We start from the raw sequence: 19,974 nt of genomic DNA on the forward strand, positions 1-19,974 counted from the left end.
CTCCATCTTTGACCCACTATGAACTCTCTCTCTCGTTGGTGGGTTGATCCGATTGCAGGCTCCAAAACGGCCTCTCCTCCTTATCCACCTCCAACGCATCAGAAAGCACTTCTCTGAAGTGGGGGGGGGGCAGCTGTGGCCTAATGGTTAGAGAGTTGGACTTGTAACCCGGAGGTCGCAGGTTCGAGTCTCAGTGCTGGCAGGAGTTGTAGGTGGGTGAGGAGTGATGAACAGTGCTCTCTTCCACCCTCAATACCCATGTCTGAAGTGCCCTTGAGCAAGGCACTGAACCCCCAGTTGCTCCCTGGGCGCTGGATATATAGCTGCCCACTGCTCCAGGTGTGTGTTCACAGTGTGTTCACGATCACTGCTGTGTGTGTGCGCACTTGGATGGGTTAAATGCAGAGCACCAATTCCGAGTATGGGTTACCATACAAATCAAACGACAAAAATATCGTGACAACACTCCAGATCTGTCCATCCCGGAGACAGACTAAGCTGCTGATCCGATCCCACTCCTTTTACCTCCTTTCCATCCAGGGACAAAGTTATCAGATCCCCCATGGCTACATCCGCTTGTTCCTTCATACCAGCACATTCCTGACTTGATGCACTCATACTTCTCTGATCATTTCCACCTGTCGCTTGTTCAGATGCCCCTCCCTTTCTGCTGGTAGACTGCTAAGAATGACATCCAGGTCTGCCTGCAGATCATCACCTTCCTTCAATATGCTCGCATAGGTCTTGCTTTTTGATGGGCAGGTACGGTAAAGATGATCAGACTTGCCGCAAAGGCTACAGAGCTTTGGTGCAGGGCAGGCCGAAGCAACGTGGTCTGCCTCCCACAAAACCGACAACGCTGTCCTTCACAGTCTGTTTTAACGTGTCCTTCTCCTCCACATCTCCTGCAATACATGGGCTGCCTAGGGTAATAAAGAAAGCCCCTGTTAGGCCCAATGGAAATAGACCCCGGTAGGTGAACCAGGCTTCCAGGGACTGCTGAATCCACCTGGAGCTTCACAAAAAAACGCCTCTTTCCAGTCCAAATCCCAAACCGATCCCTCACACGCTCATCTCCTTTCACAGCCTCACAGTGCCTCTCAAGGAATGTCATTACCTCCGCATCCTCAACAAAAGATTTTTACAGATGGATTGTGAGAGGTAAGTAATCCTGTGCAAAACAAAGGGTGCAAACATAATCCTTCCAAACAGCTTGTGCTTTTTCTTACCCCAAGACTCAAAAAAACTCACACAGTCCGTTAGATTGAAGAAGGTCAGGTCCATAAATCCAAAATTTTCGGCTATTTTGGATTTAGTCGAAAACATTTTTTTGCAAACTAGCACCAGGTATTTGGCCCAGTCCGAACCAAAGCAGCACGGAAAGATTCTCTGGAGTCTGACTGTCAATAATCATCCAAAAAGAAGTGGAAATTTCCACTTACCTTGGCGTGGGGCCCTCAAAACCTTAGAAGGTTGTGTGGACCAGGTTGCTAAATTGGCTAAAATGGCTATAATGGAAAAATGAAATGAAAAGGCACAACCAAACAAACATGAAAACACCTGAAACGCTGGGGGATGGTAGTACCCTCCCCCCCCTTCAACAACACCACAGACCCGCCCCCACTATTCCGCCAGCAGCTCCTCTGCTGCGGAAAAAATTACATCATCCCCCTAAACTCCCAAACGGTTTGTCGCAGAGCCACCTGCCTCATGTCATCGGAATCCTTGGCTCGAGCCAAATGAGAGGCAGGTCTCAAACTGGCTCGTCACTCTGACAATATTTTCCGGCTATTTTGGATTTCGTCGAAAACCTTCTTTTGCAAACTAGCACCAGGTATTTGGCCCAGTCCGAACCAAAAGCGGAACAGAAAGATTCTCTGGAGTTTGACTGTCAATAATCATCCAAAAAAAAGTGGAAATTTCCACTCACCTTGGCGTGGGGCCCTCAAAACGTTCGAAGGTCGTGTGGACCAGGTTGCTAAAATGGCTATAACTCCAGAAAGGGATGAGATCACTTCACCCCAAACTGGCACGCCTATGCACGGGCTCAGTCTGTGGTCCAGAGAAAAAAAGGGCGCTGTGACTGGCCACTTGGTGGCGCTGTAAGGTAAAAAAAAAGGAAAAGGAAATGAAAAAGGACAACCAAACAATCATGAAAACAGCTACGGCTAGGCAACTGTCAGTCCGAACGACTTGAAAAGTGAGGTCTGTGAGAAATTTGAACTAAACCGCCCACCAGGGGGTGATTTTTCAAGAGCGCAACTGCCTTTTTTTCCACACATGCACAACCCAGCATATGACAGAACTCCTCATTCAGAACAGCTCTCTGGGTCACTGAGAACCCAAAAAGAAAGACAGAACAAACACTTTGAATAAAAGAACAGTAGAGAAAACCCATCTGCTTTGTTTAACCAGCACTTTCAGGGTAGAGCGCAAACGCAGTCCCCCACTACCATAAATTATGCAGTCGAGATTACCAAATTTGGGGAATTCGCAGGGAGTCAGCACGGCCAGAGTCCAATAGACGAGCCTCGCCCTGTGTGAACCACCTTCTTGATCATGGTGTCTCCCCTGCCAGGTAAATATGAAGGCCCAGACGGCCAGTCAGAGGTACCATTTCTGTCTCTACCGTCCTCATCAACGGTGAACTCCCGCCACTAGCAAAGGAAGGACGGCTGCCTTCCATTTCTGGCCTGCAAACTGCCAAGTGTTGGCACGAGCCGGTGCTTCCCAACCCTGCTTTTAGATCAGTGTTTCCCAACCGCATTCCTGGAGGCCCCCCAACACTGCATGTTTTCTATGTCACCTTAATTAAACACACCTGATTCAGATCATCAGCTCTAGTAGAGACTCGAAGATCTGAATCAGGTGTCTCAGGACAAAGGAGACAAAAGCCCTATTCGCACTGGATTAGTATTATCTGGGGACCTTGTGTGATTTTGAAATTACCCTCCCACATCTGAATTTCATGTGGTGCATTCACACGGGATAAGCGAAGCCTGTGATTTTACTCGAATTTACTGACTTATCTCCCGGATACCCGGATGTCAAAGGCTTTTTTTTGTCCCGTTCTATGGTTCAGATGGATTACAAAAAAATAAAATAAAAATATATATATATAGTTTCTGGCACTTCATTTACATTTCACTGGGTTAAAATAATATCTCAAGCTTTATGCTTGATTTATTTGTAACACATTAACCTCAAAACCTTTTCAGCTCTCTCTTTCTGCAAATTGTATGGTGTAGCGATATGACAGCACCCAAAATACTATTAAACACTCCAACGCAGCTCCATTCTTCGTAAAAGATGGATAAAAAGGCGCACAGGAAACAAAAACCTCGAACAATTATATTCGACCTGCCAAATCCAGGCCAAATCACAGAGATGTCGATTCGCACAGGACTAATATTATCACAGGACCTCTGTGTTTGGCAAAAAATGGTAGGTCTTTTGCGGGGGAATTTTTACTTTACATATTACAGACATGGTCGATTCGCACGTGATTAAGATCACAGACAACCTCCGCAATTATTACAAATGACTGGAGGTCACCAGATAATACTAATCCCGAGAGAATAGGGCTAAAGTGTCTCATCTGTTTTAGATGACTCCCTTTAACCAAACACACCTGATTCAATGCATCATCTCGTTAGTGGAAGAGTCCAAGACCTCAGGTGGGTGCATCAGAAGAGAATTCTCAATAAAACAGCAACCGGGGCATCTGCTAGGGCAGACCTCAGTGGGAGCCAGGACAAGGCCCTCATTCCTTGCTCTGTTATTCGTAACAATAGGCAACCCCTGAAAAGGGAAGCACACCGTTCCTGGAGACACTGCAATACCAGGCTAATGAGTGGATAGAGCAAGCTCCAGCTCCAGCTCCGTGATCCAAAAATCAATTTAATATGTTGTCCCCAGATAGGGGACATATCAGATATTAAACTGATAAGAACAGATTTTTTTTTTTCTTTCGAAAAAGTTTTATTGTCACCATTTTAATTTTTTAATTTTGCATTTGTACTTTTGCACACACATTTCTTTGTTTTCAAACACACAATTATTTAAAACAAGCCAGAATACATAGAATAAATACACATGGTTTTAAAATAAAATTATTTGTTAAAAATCAGACATTTAAAACCATTATTTGTTACATTGTTTTTAAAAAGTCCATGTCTGTGATGTGTTTTAAAAGGTGTGAATGTTTCAAAAGTAAAAACACAAATTTAAAATAGCACACAAGCATCTTCTTTTGTGCAATAAAAAACAATTACATTAGATAAAACACACAAAAAACACACAAATTAATAGCCTTCCCCATTAAAACCATTATGTGTAACTTGGTAACATCCCCAAGAGCTTTCCTCTTTAAAACGAAAGCACACGCTGTGGTGCCTCCGCACACCGGCACGGTCAGCCGACATGGTGGAGGCACAACCAGCCTAAAAACCTTAAAACAACAATAAATACAACAATAAATAATCAAATAAATAATTAAAAGACCTTACCTTAAAACTTGTTGGAGCCTGTAGCAGGAGATTTCAATGTACCTCTTAAAAGTTATGTGACTCGGGATATAAAAGGATCCAGAGACAGGAAACCTCCAAGAGGCGATCGCAGTCTCAACCGTCCGACCAGACACGTGATCTTAGCCAAAAGACAGAGAAGTGATTTTTTTCTTTTGAAAAGTTTTATTGTCACAATTTTCATTTTTTCATTTTCCATTTGTACTTTTACACACACATTTCTTTGTTTTCCAACACACATTTTTTTTAAAACGAGCTAGAATAAATAGCATAACTACACATGGTTTCAAAATAAAATACAATCTTTGTTAAAAAGCAGAAATTTAAAACCATTATGTGTTACTTGTTTTGTGTGTGTGTTCAAAGGTATGAGCATCTTAAAAGTAAAATACAAAATTTAAAACAATCATCTAATTTTTTTGTGCAATAAAATCCAACTCCATTTGATTAAACAATAAAACACACCAATTAAAAGTCTTTAAAAGTCATCTGTTGTGCAAGACCGAGTCCCTATCGAGTCAGTTTTCACCCCACTCTCCAGAACAGGGACGTGAAATGCTACTTCATGGGCTCAGCGGAGATCCCCTCTCCTCCGGCCCGCTGGCCCGCTGTTCCCGTAGCCAGAGTGGTGAGGGTGCATCTATGGGCGGCCGGGACCCTCTCTGTTCGACCCTGCCCCCCCCATCCAAATATCGTCATCTAGTACCCCTGCAGCATTGATGTTAGATTTAGCTCGCATGCATTAAGGGTTACCGTAACGCGCTTCCCCACTAGCAGGTTTCTGGTGGCCCAGATGGCATCCTTGATGATGTTGAGGGTGAGCCAGAGCGAGGTGAATTCCTGTGCCGTCAAGTCCTTCAAGTCCTGGCCCACCCCAAGGATGACGAGCTGGTACCCGAACTGGGCCCCACCCGGTGATAGGCACGGGAAATACAGGGGGCCAGTCTCCTAGGTGGGGTAAAAACAAAACAAACAAGTAACATAAGAGGTAAAATAACATTTAAAAATTAACATTTTACCTTCGATTGTCATCTGTCTTAGTCCCCAAAACCCCAGTCTTTTCCTAACTTTCCTAACAGTCCAATTTTCCCGTCCACCTCCCTCTTTATCAAACTTGACCCCTAAAATTTTAAAGTCTGTCCCTTTAAATTCCACGTCCAGTCCACCTATGTCCATTCCCTCCCATGGCCCGAAGAGCTGGGCCTCGGACTTGCTTCTGTTGAGCTTTGCGCCCGAGGCCCGACCATACCAGTCAGTCAAGTCCATTGCTCTCCGTATAGATAAAATGTCCGTAGCTAAAAGGGTTACATCGTCCATGTATACATCATTTGATCCATGTGTCACTTCTGAAGATCTATGTCAGTGGCTCGATGCAAGCCACGTACAGAAGAGGAGATAAAGGACACCCCTGACGAACACCACTGCAGATATTTACTGCATAGGATAAATGCCCATTTACTAGAATTTTGCTGACTAGGCCCTTGTACAGCAGTTATAAAAGCGTGATTGGTTGCCAGTTCTTCAAGTCAGTCTTGTCTCCTTTTTTGTGTAATAATGAAACTATCCCTACTCTAAAGCTGTCAGGAAGTCTGTCAAGAGTCTCAAATTCTTTGACTGTCAATAATCATCCAAAAAAAAGTGGAAATTTCCACTCACCTTGGCGTGGGGCCCTCAAAACGTTCGAAGGTCGTGTGGACCAGGTTGCTAAAATGGCTATAACTCCAGAAAGGGATGAGATCACTTCACCCAAACTGGCACGCCTATGCACGGGCTCAGTCTGTGGTCCGGAGAAAAAGGGCGCTGCGACTGGCCACTTGGTGGCGCTGTAAGGTAAAAAAAAAGGAAAAGGAAATGAAAAAGGACAACCAAACAATCATGAAAACAGCTACGGCTAGGCAACTGTCAGTCCGAACGACTTGAAAAGTGAGGTCTGTGAGAAATTTGAACTAAAACCGCCCACCAGGGGGTGATTTTTCAAGAGCGCAACTGCCTTTTTTTCCACACATGCACAACCCAGCATATGACAGAACTCCTCATTCAGAACAGCTCTCTGGATCATTGAGAACCCCAAAAGAAAGACAGAACAAACGCTTTGCATAAAAGAACAGGAGAGAAAACCCATCTGCTTTGTTTAACCAGCACTTTCAGGAGAGAGCACAAACGCAGTCCCCCACTACCATAAATTATGCAGTCGAGATTCCCAAATTTGGGGAATTCGCAGGAGTCAGCACGGCCAGAGTCCAATAGACGAGCCTCGCCCTGTGTGAACCACCTTCTTGATCATGGTGTCTCCCCTGCCAGGTAAATATGAAGGCCCAGACGGCCAGTCAGAGGTACCATTTCTGTCTCTACCGTCCTCATCAACGGTGAACTCCCGCCACTAGCAAAGGAAAGGACGGCTGCCTTCCATTTCTGGCCTGCAAACTGCCAAGTGTTGGCACGAGCCGGTGCTTCCCAACCCTGCTTTTAGATCAGTGTTTCCCAACCGCATTCCTGGAGGCCCCCCAACACTGCATGTTTTCTATGTCACCTTAATTAAACACACCTGATTCAGATCATCAGCTAGTAGAGACTCGAAGATCTGAATCAGGTGTCTCAGACAAAGGAGACAAAAGCCCTATTCGCACTGGATTAGTATTATCTGGGGACCTTGTGTGATTTTGAAATTACCCTCCCACATCTGAATTTCATGTGGTGCATTCACACGGGATAAGAGAAGCCTGTGATTTTACTCTAATTTACTAATTTATCTCCCGGATACCCGGATGTCAAAGGCTTTTTTTTGTCCCCTTCTATGGTTCAGATGGATTAAAAAAAAAAAAAAAATATATATATATATATATAGTTTTCTGGCACTTCATTTACATTTCACTGGGTTAAAAAAATAATATCTCAAGCTTTATGCTTGATTTATTTGTAAACACATTAAACCTCAAAAACTTTTCAGCTCTCTCTTTCTGCAAATTGTATGGTGTAGCGATATGACAGCACCCAAAATACTATTAAACACTCCAACGCAGCTCCATTCTTCGTAAAAGATGGATAAAAAGGCGCACAGGAAACAAAAACCTTGAAAAATGTATATACGACCCTGCCAAATCCTGGCCAAATCACAGAGATGCCGATTCGCACAGGACTAATATTATCACAGGACCTCAGTGTTTGGCAAAATATGGTATGCAATTTTTAGTTTACAAATTACACACATGGCCGATTCGCACGTGATTAAGATCACAGACAACCTCCGCAATTATTACAAATGACTGGAGGTCACCAGATAATACTAATCCCGAGAGAATAGGGCTAAAGTGTCTCATCTGTTTTTAGATGACTCCCTTTAACCAAAACACACCTGATTCAATGCATCATCTCGTTAGTGGAAGAGTCCAAGACCTCAGGTGGGTGCATCAGAAGAGAATTCTCAATAAAACAGCAACCGGGGCCATCTGCTAGGGCAGACCTCAGTGGGAGCCAGGACAAGGCCCTCATTCCTTGCTCTGTTTATTCGTAACAATAGGCAACCCCTGAAAAGGGAAGCACACCGTTCCTGGAGACACTGCAATACCAGGCTAATGAGTGGATAGAGCAAGCTCCAGCTCCAGCTCCGTGATCCAAAAATCAATTTAATATGTTGTCCCCAGATAGGGGACATATCAGATATTAAACTGATAAGAACAGATTTTTTTTTTTTTTTCTTTCGAAAAATTTTTAATTTCACCCATTTTTAATTTTTTAAATTTTGCATTTGTACTTTTGCACACACATTTCTTTGTTTTCAAACACACAATTATTTAAAACAAGCCAGAATACATAGAATAAATACACATGGTTTTAAAATAAAATTATTTGTTAAAAATCAGACATTTAAAACCATTATTTGTTACATTGTTTTTAAAAGTCCATGTCTGTGATGTGTTTTAAAAGGTGTGAATGTTTCAAAAGTAAAAACACAAATTTAAAATAGCACACAAGCATCTTCTTTTGTGCAATAAAAAACAATTACATTTAGATAAAACACACAAAAAACACACAAATTAATAGCCTTCCCCATTAAAACCATTATGTGTAACTTGGTAACATCCCCAAGAGCTTTCCTCTTTAAAACGAAAGCACACGCTGTGGTGCCTCCGCACACCGGCACGGTCAGCCGACATGGTGGGAGGCACCAACCAGCCTAAAAACTTTAAAACAACAATAAATACAACAATAAATAATCAAATAAATAATTAAAAAGACCTTACCTTAAAAACTTGTTGGAGCCTGTAGCAGGAGATTTCAATGTACCTCTTTAAAAGTTATGTGACTCGGGATATAAAGGGATCCAGAGACAGGAAACCTCCAAGAGGCTGATCGCAGTCTCAACCATCCGACCAGACACGTGATCTTAGCCAAAAGACAGAGAAGTGATTTTTTTCTTTTGAAAAGTTTTATTGTCACAATTTTCATTTTTTCATTTTCCATTTGTACTTTTACACACACATTTCTTTGTTTTCCAACACACACATTTTTTTAAAACGAGCTAGAATAAATAGAATAACTACACATGGTTTCAAAATAAAATACAATATTTGTTAAAAAGCAGAAATTTAAAACAGAGCCATTATGTGTTACTTGTTTTGGTGTGTGTGTTCAAAGGTATGAGCATCTTAAAGTAAAATACAAAATTTAAAACAACATCATCTAATTTTTTTTGTGCAATAAAATCCAACTCCATTTGATTAAACAATAAAACACACCAATTAAAAGTCTTTAAAAGTCATCTGTTGTGCAAGACCGAGTCCCTATCGAGTCAGTTTTCACACCCACTCTCCAGAACAGGGACGTGAAATGCTACTTCATGGGCTCAGCAGCGGAGATCCCCTCTCCTCCGGCCCGCTGGCCCGCTGTTCCCGTAGCCAGAGTGGTGAGGGTGCATCTATGGGCGGCCGGGACCCTCTCTGTTCGACCCTGCCCCCCCCATCCAAATATCGTCATCTAGTAACCCCTGCAGCATTGATGTTTAGATTTTAGCTCGCATGCATTAAGGGTTACCGTAACGCGCTTCCCCACTAGCAGGTTTCTGGTGGCCCAGATGGCATCCTTGATGATGTTGAGGGTGAGCCAGAGCGAGGTGAATTCCTGTGCCGTCAAGTCCTTCAAGTCCTGGCCCCCCCAAGGATGACGAGCTGGTACCCGAACTGGGGCCCCCACCCGGTGATAGGCACGGGAAATACAGGGGGCCAGTCTCCTAGGTGGGGTAAAAAACAAAAACAAAACAAGTAACATAAGAGGTAAAATAACATTTAAAAATAACATTTTACCTTCGATTGTCATCTGTCTTAGTCCCCAAAACCCCAGTCTTTTCCTAACTTTCCTAACAGTCCAATTTTCCCCGTCCACCTCCTCTTTATCAAACTTGACCCCCTAAATTTTAAAGTTTTTTTTTTTTTTCCACGTCCAATGTCCTATGTCTCCCTCCCATGGCCCGAAGAGCTGGGCCTCGGACTTGCTTCTGTTGAGCTTTGCGCCCGAGGCCCGACCATACCAGTCAGTCAAGTCCATTGTACATCGTCCATGTATACATCATTTGATCCATGTGTCACTTCTGAAGATCTATGTCAGTGGCTCGATGCAAGCCACGTACAGAAGAGGAGATAAAGGACACCCCTGACGAACACCACTGCAGATATTTACTGCATAGGATAATGCCCATTTACTAGAATTTTGCTGACTAGGCCCTTGTACAGCAGTTATAAAAGCGTGATTGGTTGCCAGTTCTTCAAGTCAGTCTTGTCTCCTTTTTTGTGTAATAATGAAACTATCCCTACTCTAAAGCTGTCAGGAAGTCTGTCAAGAGTCTCAAATTCTTTAAAAACTGTCAGCAATTCGTGTGCTAAAATGTCCTAGAAAGTCAGATAAAATTCAAGGGGGAGTCTGTCCATGACAGTGGACTTCCCCTTTGTAAAACCTTTTAAACCTTTTTGAATTTCTAAAACTGTAAAATCCTGGGATTAAAGCACATCTGGACTGTTAACCTTTTTATTAAAAGAGGTTAAAACTTCCTCTAAAACCCGGTTGTGAACCTCTTTTGAACTATATAAGTTATTATAAAAGTTTTCAGTTTCATTTAAGATCTCTTCTGTGCTGGTTGCTTCTCTCCCACTAAAAGTCCTTAAAGTAGAGATTGTTATAATTTCTTTTTAAAAGTATCTAGTACATTTCTCCCCTTCTTCTGTTTCTCTTTCCTTACATCTTAAAATTACACCTCTACTCTGAACTTTGGATAAAACTGACATTTCTTTCTTGACTTCTTTGATCTCTTCTGTAAAATCCAATCCACTGTTTAAAAGGTTAAAATATGTCTGCAGTCTTTTCTGCAGCCCCATCATGCGTCTTCTTTACTTTTTCCTATTTTTTTTTTAAAAAACTGTCCTGTCCTTTGTTTAACCATTTCCCACCATTGTGCTTGTGAGTCATAAAAGTCCTGGAGGGTGTGCCATTGGCTGAACTGCTCCCTATACTCTCTAACCACTTCTTCATCCTCTAATAGGGAGCAGTTCAGCTTCTACAGCCCTCCTCCTACAGTCACACCCATGGAAAGTGAAAGGGTGCAAGACAGCATCATGTGATCAGAAAAAAAGAGGGGGGTCAATGTTGCATCGGTTGGCGGGCAGTCCCTTGTAAAAACATAGTCAATTCGAGAGGCTCTGGCACTATCACCACTAAACCAGATGAAGCCCTCCTCTCTTTGATGCAGTTGTTTAAAACAGTCAACTGACTTAAAATCCTTGACTAAATTTTGCAATAAAACCAATGTTTTATCTACATTAAAATCATCTGTTGCCCTCTTTCTATCTTTTTTGGTTAAAACACAATTAAAAATCCCCTGCTACCACTAGGGGCACCCTACCTAACATGTGGGGCTGCAGATCCTCTAAAAGCTCACGTCTGTAATTTTTTTTCTGTAAAACCATACACATTTAGAATATTAAGATCTTTACCAAAAAAAGTAAGATTCACTAAAATTGCCTGTCCACCCCTCAGCACAGTGGTACCGTCACCATAATGTTAGAATTGTTGATTAAAATAGCGAGACCATCACTCTTGTTGAAGTTGGAGCCACTCCATATTGAGGGCCCCGTGGTCCACATCTCCTCCCACTTCCTGTTACTACTTAAAAAGCGCAGAGCACACTCTTGCAATAAAAAGATATCTGACAGATATCTGACATTTTTAAATATGATAAAACATTCTGTGCTCTCAGGGTGGACCTCACACTTCTCACATTAATTGTAGAGATAGTGAGGGCCATGAGCAGTATGGTTAAAATGCCAGCATTTAAAAGAGGAACAAAAAGATAAAAAGACTGCAGAGTTTTATTAAAATCACGTCACCTCATGTTGCATTTGCCTCTCCCTTTCCCCAGAAATGCTGGGATCAGGGGGGCAAGTGCTCATCGCCTCAGGGTCCACAGAGAAAAAACTCTTGCAGTTCTTTCAGTGATGATGTTCTCAGCATAATGTGCAGAAAAGAGACTTCATTTGGAGATTCGCCGGGCCACATATGGTCTAGATCTTCCAAAGAGTAACTATCTAGCCGATGCGATGCCTTCAGCTTTTTCTTCTCTATTGGAACTAGAAGAGATCTCGCAGACCTTTTCTGCACTTGGGCATTGGGGAGGGAACAAAAAGTTTCACTCCCACTGTCCACCACACTAATCTCTGACACAGTTTCTAGGGAGGAATCCGTCTCCTCCTCTTCATCCTCCATTTTGTTTCCATCTTGTTGGAGAGTGGCTTCCTCCCCCTGTGCACACACCAAACTTCACTCTGCCCCTGTGGCCACCCCACTTTCTCTTCCTTGTCCAATGCCTGAGGATGGCTGGATATTTGAATTTCCCGCCAAAACCTCAGGCTCTGTCTCCTCCCTTTCTTCCTCAGTTTGCTCCTTTAGTGGGGCGGCCATTTTATTACTTTTCAAATTGTTGGCAAAGCTTTTTGGGCAATCTCTGTAGAGATGGTTGTTTTTACCACAGAGATTACACCGTCTGCCATTGGTACATTCCTCAAAACTGTGACCAATTTCTCTACACTTGCCACACATGATTTCTTGGCATGCTTCTGCAAGATGCCTTATTCTCCCACACTTCCTGCACAATTTTGGCATTCCTTGATAATGAAAGTAGCCACGGTTCTCTCCCAACACAATCATTGAAGGTATCTGAATTAGGCCCTGGAATCTGCTTGGATCTTCCCATTGTTTGATGCGAACTCTCCAAGCGCAATTCCAGATGCCATCTTCGTCTACTACCTTGACTGGTTGACTACTAACCGTGCAAAATCTACCCAGCCATACAATCTCCACTCATTGTTTCATTAAACATTCTAACAATCACAGTTTTAAATGAATTGTCAGAAAGCTTTTCAAAAGAAAACATGGAGAACTGGGTCTTACAAGCATCAAACCTTTGCCAGAAATCTTGTAACAAGGAAGCAGATCTAAATCTTACATCAAAACCTTTTTTTTCAGAAGCAGTTCAATTCCATAGATTTAAAATTAAGGGTTTCCTGGATTAGCTTCTTGGAGAAGTCAAGACGGGACATCCCCAGGAGCTTACCATTCACCTCTTTAAAATGAAAATGCAGGCACCAACAGCCTAAAAACCTTAAAAGTGGTGCCTCCGCACGCCGGCATGGGAAATACTCAAATAAATAAAGGCACCAACAGCCTAAAAACCTTAAAAAAACTATAAATACAATAATAAATACTCAAATAAATAATTAAAAGACCTTAACTTAAAACTTGTTGGAGCCTGAAGCAGCAGATTTCAATTTACCTCTTAAAAGTTTTGTGACTCGAGATATAAAAGGATCTCGAGACAGGAAACCTCCAAGAGGCGATCGCAGTCTCAACCGTCCAACCAGACACGTGATCTTAGCCAAAAAGAAGAGAAGTGATCTGATAAGAACAGATTTTTTTCTTTTTATAATTTTTATTGTTTCATCAACAATTTACATACATCATTCCATATCTTGAAAGGGGATACAGAGTCAAAACTTTTTGTTTAATACGTAATAGCATAATTTAACCCTCTGAAGTCGATTAACGCGTATACGGCGAAATACATCAACGAAAAAAACCTAAATTACACTTACAGTTTTGATCGTACAGATAAGAAAAAATACATCAACGCAATACATCAATCGAATCTGTAAAGGGTCTCCTTTTTTGTATACAGACATAAAACTTTTGTGCACTTATAAAATAAAGATAACAAACAAGGTGTGCTGTCTGCAGCCTTTGTCTGCGCTGATCTTCATTTACAAACGCATCATTAAAATGAACTGTAACTCGCAAAAGACATGAGAGAGATATCTATAGAAAGCTTGACATGTCTACTTTTAAACTAAACAAGTGCTGCCGAAAACAAATATTATGTGATAAAGTAATCCATATGAAAACAACGCGATGTCCGTTTTTCACGTCTCCCTTCATTATCTTCTAATGCGACCACGCCCCCGCGCTGAACGCACTATTCAGATTCTAATGTTTCACTGAAGGGCTTGAATACGCCCACACAACAGAAGACAACGCAGCGAGACTGTTCTTCAAGTTTTTTTTATTTTACTGTTTGCTTCGTGATGAGAGGAATAAGGACATAATTCACCCCAAAAAGATGTGATGTGGTTGAGGATTTGAGATTTGGATTTCAGAAAAAAAAGAATGAAGCACTTTATTCAGCAGAGATCATAAACATGAGTAAGTCCCTTTTTATTTATTTATATACTTGTACTAGTTTTCACATAACGTGTAAACATTTTACTAGTTAGACTTTTTCCAAACTATAATTCCTGACTAAATGTAATAATCAAGTGAAATATTATGAAGTTTCAATAACAATATACACTACTATACCATTCAAAAGCTTGATGTAAATAATATAAATGTAACAATAAATGTAACTGTAACAAATGTAAGAAACAATGCTGCTCTTTCAATTTATCCCCCCTAAAAAACTTAAAAAAAATATTCTCAGCTCTTTTCAACATTAATAATAATAATAATAACAACAATAATTGTTTTTTTTTTTTGTAGAAAATAAGATTGTTAAAAGGATTTTCTGAAGGATTGTGTGACTGGAGTCGTAATGATGCAAAAAATTCAGTTTGAAAGTCAGCTTTGATTGTCCCTAATAAACTGTTTAACTGCACTCACAAGTGAATATTAAAATTATGTTGTGGGATAATTAAATATATTCTAAATAAATTATATACATTTATTTTGTCCTCACATTCTTTCTTGTAACTCTTCCCCTCTTAGTCACACAGCTGACTGAAAGGCTCATTATGCAGCTCATTATGCGGGTCTTTGTCTACTCAAGTGTGAATCACAATGATATTCATGATAGTTGACGCCTACTCACATATGACTTTTACCAACAAAAAGTGTCTTGGAAAATTTAAATCAATATATTGTTTTCTGTAAGTGAGTAAACAAGATGATTTTCACATAATTTAGAAAAAAAAAAAAATTCTAGGCTACAAGCTCCAGTTCTCAAAAGTCCTGGGAACCAATGTTCTGTATGTGTTTTATTGCCTTTTTCAAGTGATTTAACATTTTTAGTTTTTCACTAACCATGCATAACATTTTTTCTCAAAAAACACAATCATGTACATATATGCTGCTCACATATTATTATAGCCCAGTTTGTGCTGATTACAGTGAGATTAGACTTTAACCATTTAGATATTTATAAGAAACTGAAAAAAAGCACAAAATGTCAGGGCATGACAAAACTTCTCCAGGCCCCAAAAATACCCTTAGACTCCAGAGGGTTAAAACCATCACAGGAAGGGGATAAAGAAAGAGAAAGAGAGAGAAAAAAACAGGGGTATTAAAAACATAACATGAAGTTGCTAAAGTAGTGTGACCAAATGTGCCATTTTCCCAAGACATGTCCTGCCCAGGATTTCTATATTGCCTAAAATATCCACGTTTTGGCATTGTTTACACTGCGCAGACCAATTGTTGTATGACAAAGTACCGTGAGAGCTCTAGAGAGCAGACGGCTTCTTGTACTTTTGAATCGCTCTCACAGTACTTTAATGTCATACACAGATCGGTATGCTTAGTGCTGCTTCAAATCGAACACTAATATGTACACGTATTTGCACCGCTTTGACCGTTCTCTGACCGAATCTGAATGGAGAATGGTATTGTACGTAATCTCACCACGATTGGTCGATTACGTACAATGTCTGGATGTCATTGGTCAAACGATCATTACCTTCATTAAGTATGAAAACAGGAAACCAAAGACAAAACCTGGATATTTTAGGCAATATAGAAATCCTGGCCAGGACGTGTCCTGGGAAAATGGCACATTTGGTCACCCTATGCTAAAGATAGGAAGAGCTTTGAAATTCAAAGGAGTTTGCATTTGCTGAAGTCCGAAATGTTAAAACAAGGAGACCATATTTTTATTAATCTATAGACTACCACAACCACGCTAGCCATTCTCCCATATGCACGGGGGAATAGAGAAGGAGAAAAAGGGGAAAGGGGAATTTCCCGGGACCCAGCTCCATGACCGAAGCGGAGATCCTCTGAAACCAAGGCACCGCTGTTACTCGTGCAACTGGGGGTATCTACGGGCAGTCAGGGTCTGTGGCCGTGGAAACCTTCTCTTGTGAGGCTCTGACCCCCACATCTGAATAGGGCCATGCGGTGTACTCCTGTAGCCTATATTTTGCCAACTGTATGGTGGCATAGAACTGTATCTGTGCCTCCACCAAAGAGAGGCCCTTTATGGGGCAAACCTGTTCCAGACTGCACAATGGAGATCATGGTGGCTCTTTTCACCTCCTCTCCTCTCCGTCTCCTCTTTTAATTTTTTCCAAGTACTTGAAATAAGTAGCGTTGTGAGACTTGATCTAAAGCTTTTCCAAAGTCTAAATTTAGCACTAATTATCTAATATTTCTGTCTCTCGCTGACAGATAACTCTAATCAGTACAAGGCTGTCCGTGATCTTCCTCCCTGGGACTGCACAGGCTTGTCCGGTTGTATCAAATCTGTTAAAAAAGTCGACATTCGGGTTGGTAAAAATTTTACAATCCATATTTAACAGTGTTATAGGGCGCCAGTTTTTTTAAATCCGTCTTTTTTTTTCTTTTTTTTTTTTTTTAATACAAAAGGGTCATGATTCCCAACCTAAAACTGTCTGGGAGAGAGTCTAGGTCATCTAGGTTGTTAAAAACTGTCAACAAATCTTGTCTTAAAATATCCCAAAGGGTCTCGTAAAATTCCATAGGTAGTCAATCAGCTCCAGGGGTTCTGTTCTTTCTCTGATAACAACAGATACTACACTTGATCTTAGCCAAAAGGCTGAGAAGCAATGCTGCTATGGTGCAGCAGGGGAGAAAGCGGGACATGGCCATCTCGGCTTTGGTAAGTCAGGGAGATCTGAAACGCTGGGGGATGGTAGTACCCTCCCCCCCATCTGCAACGTCACCGAGTCTCGCCCCGATTGGCCTGACAGTGGCTCTGCTGTGGCGGAAAGTAAGGCATCGCTCGTAACTCCCAAGCGGTTTGTCGCAGAGCCACGTGCCTCATGTCATCGGAATCCTTGGCTCGAGCCGAACGAGAGGCAGGTCTCGAATTGGCTCGTCGCTCTGAAAAAGAAGGTTTCGCTTCTTTTGCACAGTCTGAACCAAAGTAGCACAGAAAGATTCTCTGGAGTCTGACTGTCAATAATCATCCAAAAAAAGTGGAAATTTCCATTCACCTTGGCTAGTGGCCCTTTAAAACGTTCGAAGGTCATGTGGCCCAGGTTGCTAAAATGGCTATAACTCCAGAAAGGAATGAGATCACTTGACCCAAATCGGCACACCTATGCACAGGCTCAGTATGTGGTCATGAGAAAAAGGGCGCTGCGACTGGCCACTTGGTGGCACTGTAAAGTGAAAAAAAAAAAGAAAAGGAAATGAAAAGGGCCAAAAAAAAAAAAAATCAATCATGAAAACATCAGCATAACAGGGAAAGCTAACACCGTGTTTCCTGGTGATATCTCCCCAGGGTAACATGTAAAGCGTGAAGAGTAACACCCTAGTACTGAGCCTTATGGTACTCCATACTGCACTTGTGAACGATATGATACCTCTTCATTCACTGCTACGAATTGATGGCAGTCATATAAGTACAATTTAAACCATGTTAATGCACTTCCATTAATGCCAACAAAGTGTTCTAGTCTATGCAAAAGAATAGTGTGGTCAATAGTGTCGAATGCAGCACTAAGATCCAATAGCACTAATAGAGAGATACAACCACGATCAGATGATAAGAGCAGGTCATTTGTAACTCTAAGGAGAGCAGTCTCAGTACTATGATACGGTCTAAATCCTGACTGGAAATCCTCACAGATGCCATTTTTCTCTAAGAAGGAATATAATTGTGAGGATACTACCTTTTCTAGTATCTTTGAAAGAAAAGGGAGATTCGAGATCGGTCTATAATTAACTAGTTCTTTTTGGTCAAGATGTGTTTTTTTGATGAGAGGCTTAATAACAGCCAGTTTGAAGGATTTTGGGACATACCCTAATAACAATGAGGAATTAATAATAGTCAGAAGAGGATCTATGACTTCTGGAAGCACCTCTTTTAGGAGCTTAGAGGGAATAGGGTCTAACATACATGTTGTTGGTTTAGATGATTTAACAAGTTTATACAATTCTTCCTCTTCTATAGTAGAGAATGAGTGGAACTGTTCCTCAGGGGATCTATAGTGCACTGTCTGATGTGATACTGTAGTTGATGGCTGCATGGTTACAATTTTATCTCTAATAGTATCGACTTTAGAAGTAAAGTAGTTCATAAAGTCATTACTGCTGTGATGTTGAGAAATGTCAACACTTGTTGATGCTTTATTTTTCGTTAATTTCATACTTACCTAGCAGGGGAGACACCATGATCAAAAAGGCAGTTCACCCAGGGCGAGGCTCGTCCATTGCACTCCGGCCGTGCTGACCCCTGCGAATTCGTCAAATGTGGGAATCTCGACTGCATAATTTACCACATCTGCCAAAATGAAACATATGGAATGCCACGTCTGCCAAAATGAAACATAAATAAATACATAAATAAATATACAAATAAATGTAAAAAAGAAAAAATAAATAAATATATATATAAATAAATATACATAGAAAAGCAAAAAAACCAAATATAAATAATTATTTATACATTTATTTCCTTATGTATATATTTATTTTTTCCCATATTTATTTATTTATTCTTTTATTTATTTATACATTTATTCATTTATACATTTATTTATTTCTACATTTATTTATTTTTACATTTATTTATTCCTACATTTATGTATTTCTACATTAATTTATTTCTTCATTTATTTCTTCCTACATTTCTTCCTGCGTAGGGTAATGAGGAGGTCGTGGTTTACCTCAGACATAGCAATCGAGCTCAGAGTAAGCGAAGGCGAAGGGTTGAGGCCACAGTGACACCCTGTGGCGAAATACAATAAGTATCACTGACGTTGATACGGTCTGTGACTGCAAGGTATATGTTTAAAATCTTACTGTGTGACACGAATAGGTTAGTCTTTATTCCGGACATGGCCATAGAGCATCGTTTGGTCTGGATTTGTAAAATGTCCTGGGCTAACAAACATGAAACATGGACTCTGAAACGGAAGCGCTTGATATTTTCCATTTTTCGGTCAAAACTCAGGGAAAGGAAGCAGGGCACACAGGCTACAGTGAAGTCGACGCAAGCATATTGACCAATGCTTTTGAAACGAGACCATTGCATTTGAATGTAGCCTAATTTCCAAAAACAATACTGACAGCAACAGCCTTATTAAATGTATGAACGTCACGTTAATCCACATCGATAAATTCAGTTAGAGGATAAGACTGTAGCCTATAGGGCAGTTAGCCTACCACTAAAATCCAACCAGAGCTTCATCAGAGCCATCAATACAGAAGAGATCTTAATGCATTTACACAGCAATTAGCCTACAAGTGCGTACAAATATTATGAAGTGTCTTAGGCATACATTATGAAGACATAAATATGACATGATGGAATAAATGAAGTGATAGCATACGTTTAATATGAAACTAAAACAGACACCAGGTGGCAGAAAGTCACTGTCTTAATGAGTGAGTTCAATCCACTCGTAAAACACCGAATCAGAAACAACTCGACGTGTTGAAGCGATTTGTTTCTGGTCATTTATATTTAGGCCTATGCGTTATCTAAATAATTATAATAGCCTAATAATAATAATAATAAATAAATGACCAAATGTTCAAAAAGTTGGCAGAGAGGGGTCATGTTCGGGGAAACAACATAATATAGGTTGGCTATATTTTTCGGGGCTATTTAATGCGCAAACCACCATATAGCAACTATTCAGAAATGGAAATTACGAATGCATTTATATTT

The 19,974-nt window shown here is 40.9% G+C and overlaps 2 non-coding genes and 4 pseudogenes across 2 annotated transcripts; 1 reads left to right on the plus strand and 5 right to left on the minus strand.

Annotated features, from left to right (window-relative positions):
* Nucleotides 1–2,421: 2,421 nt before the first annotated feature.
* Nucleotides 2,422–2,586, minus strand: LOC122144099. Its single transcript, XR_006159527.1, has one exon. It is a non-coding gene; the product is annotated as a U1 spliceosomal RNA (small nuclear RNA).
* A 1,222-nt stretch (nucleotides 2,587–3,808) lies between these two features.
* Nucleotides 3,809–3,983, minus strand: LOC122144093 (annotated as a pseudogene).
* Nucleotides 3,984–6,671: 2,688 nt separating this feature from the next.
* Nucleotides 6,672–6,835, minus strand: LOC122144098. The gene has a single exon (XR_006159526.1). It is a non-coding gene; the product is annotated as a U1 spliceosomal RNA (small nuclear RNA).
* A 1,222-nt stretch (nucleotides 6,836–8,057) lies between these two features.
* LOC122144094 lies at nucleotides 8,058–8,235 on the minus strand (annotated as a pseudogene).
* An 8,557-nt stretch (nucleotides 8,236–16,792) lies between these two features.
* LOC122144095 lies at nucleotides 16,793–16,902 on the minus strand (annotated as a pseudogene).
* Nucleotides 16,903–18,446: 1,544 nt separating this feature from the next.
* LOC122144092 lies at nucleotides 18,447–18,578 on the plus strand (annotated as a pseudogene).
* The last annotated feature ends 1,396 nt before the right edge of the window (nucleotides 18,579–19,974 follow it).

The sequence above is a fragment of the Cyprinus carpio genome, unplaced genomic scaffold (assembly GCF_018340385.1).
Source record: "Cyprinus carpio isolate SPL01 unplaced genomic scaffold, ASM1834038v1 S000006585, whole genome shotgun sequence".
NCBI lineage: Eukaryota > Metazoa > Chordata > Actinopteri > Cypriniformes > Cyprinidae > Cyprinus > Cyprinus carpio.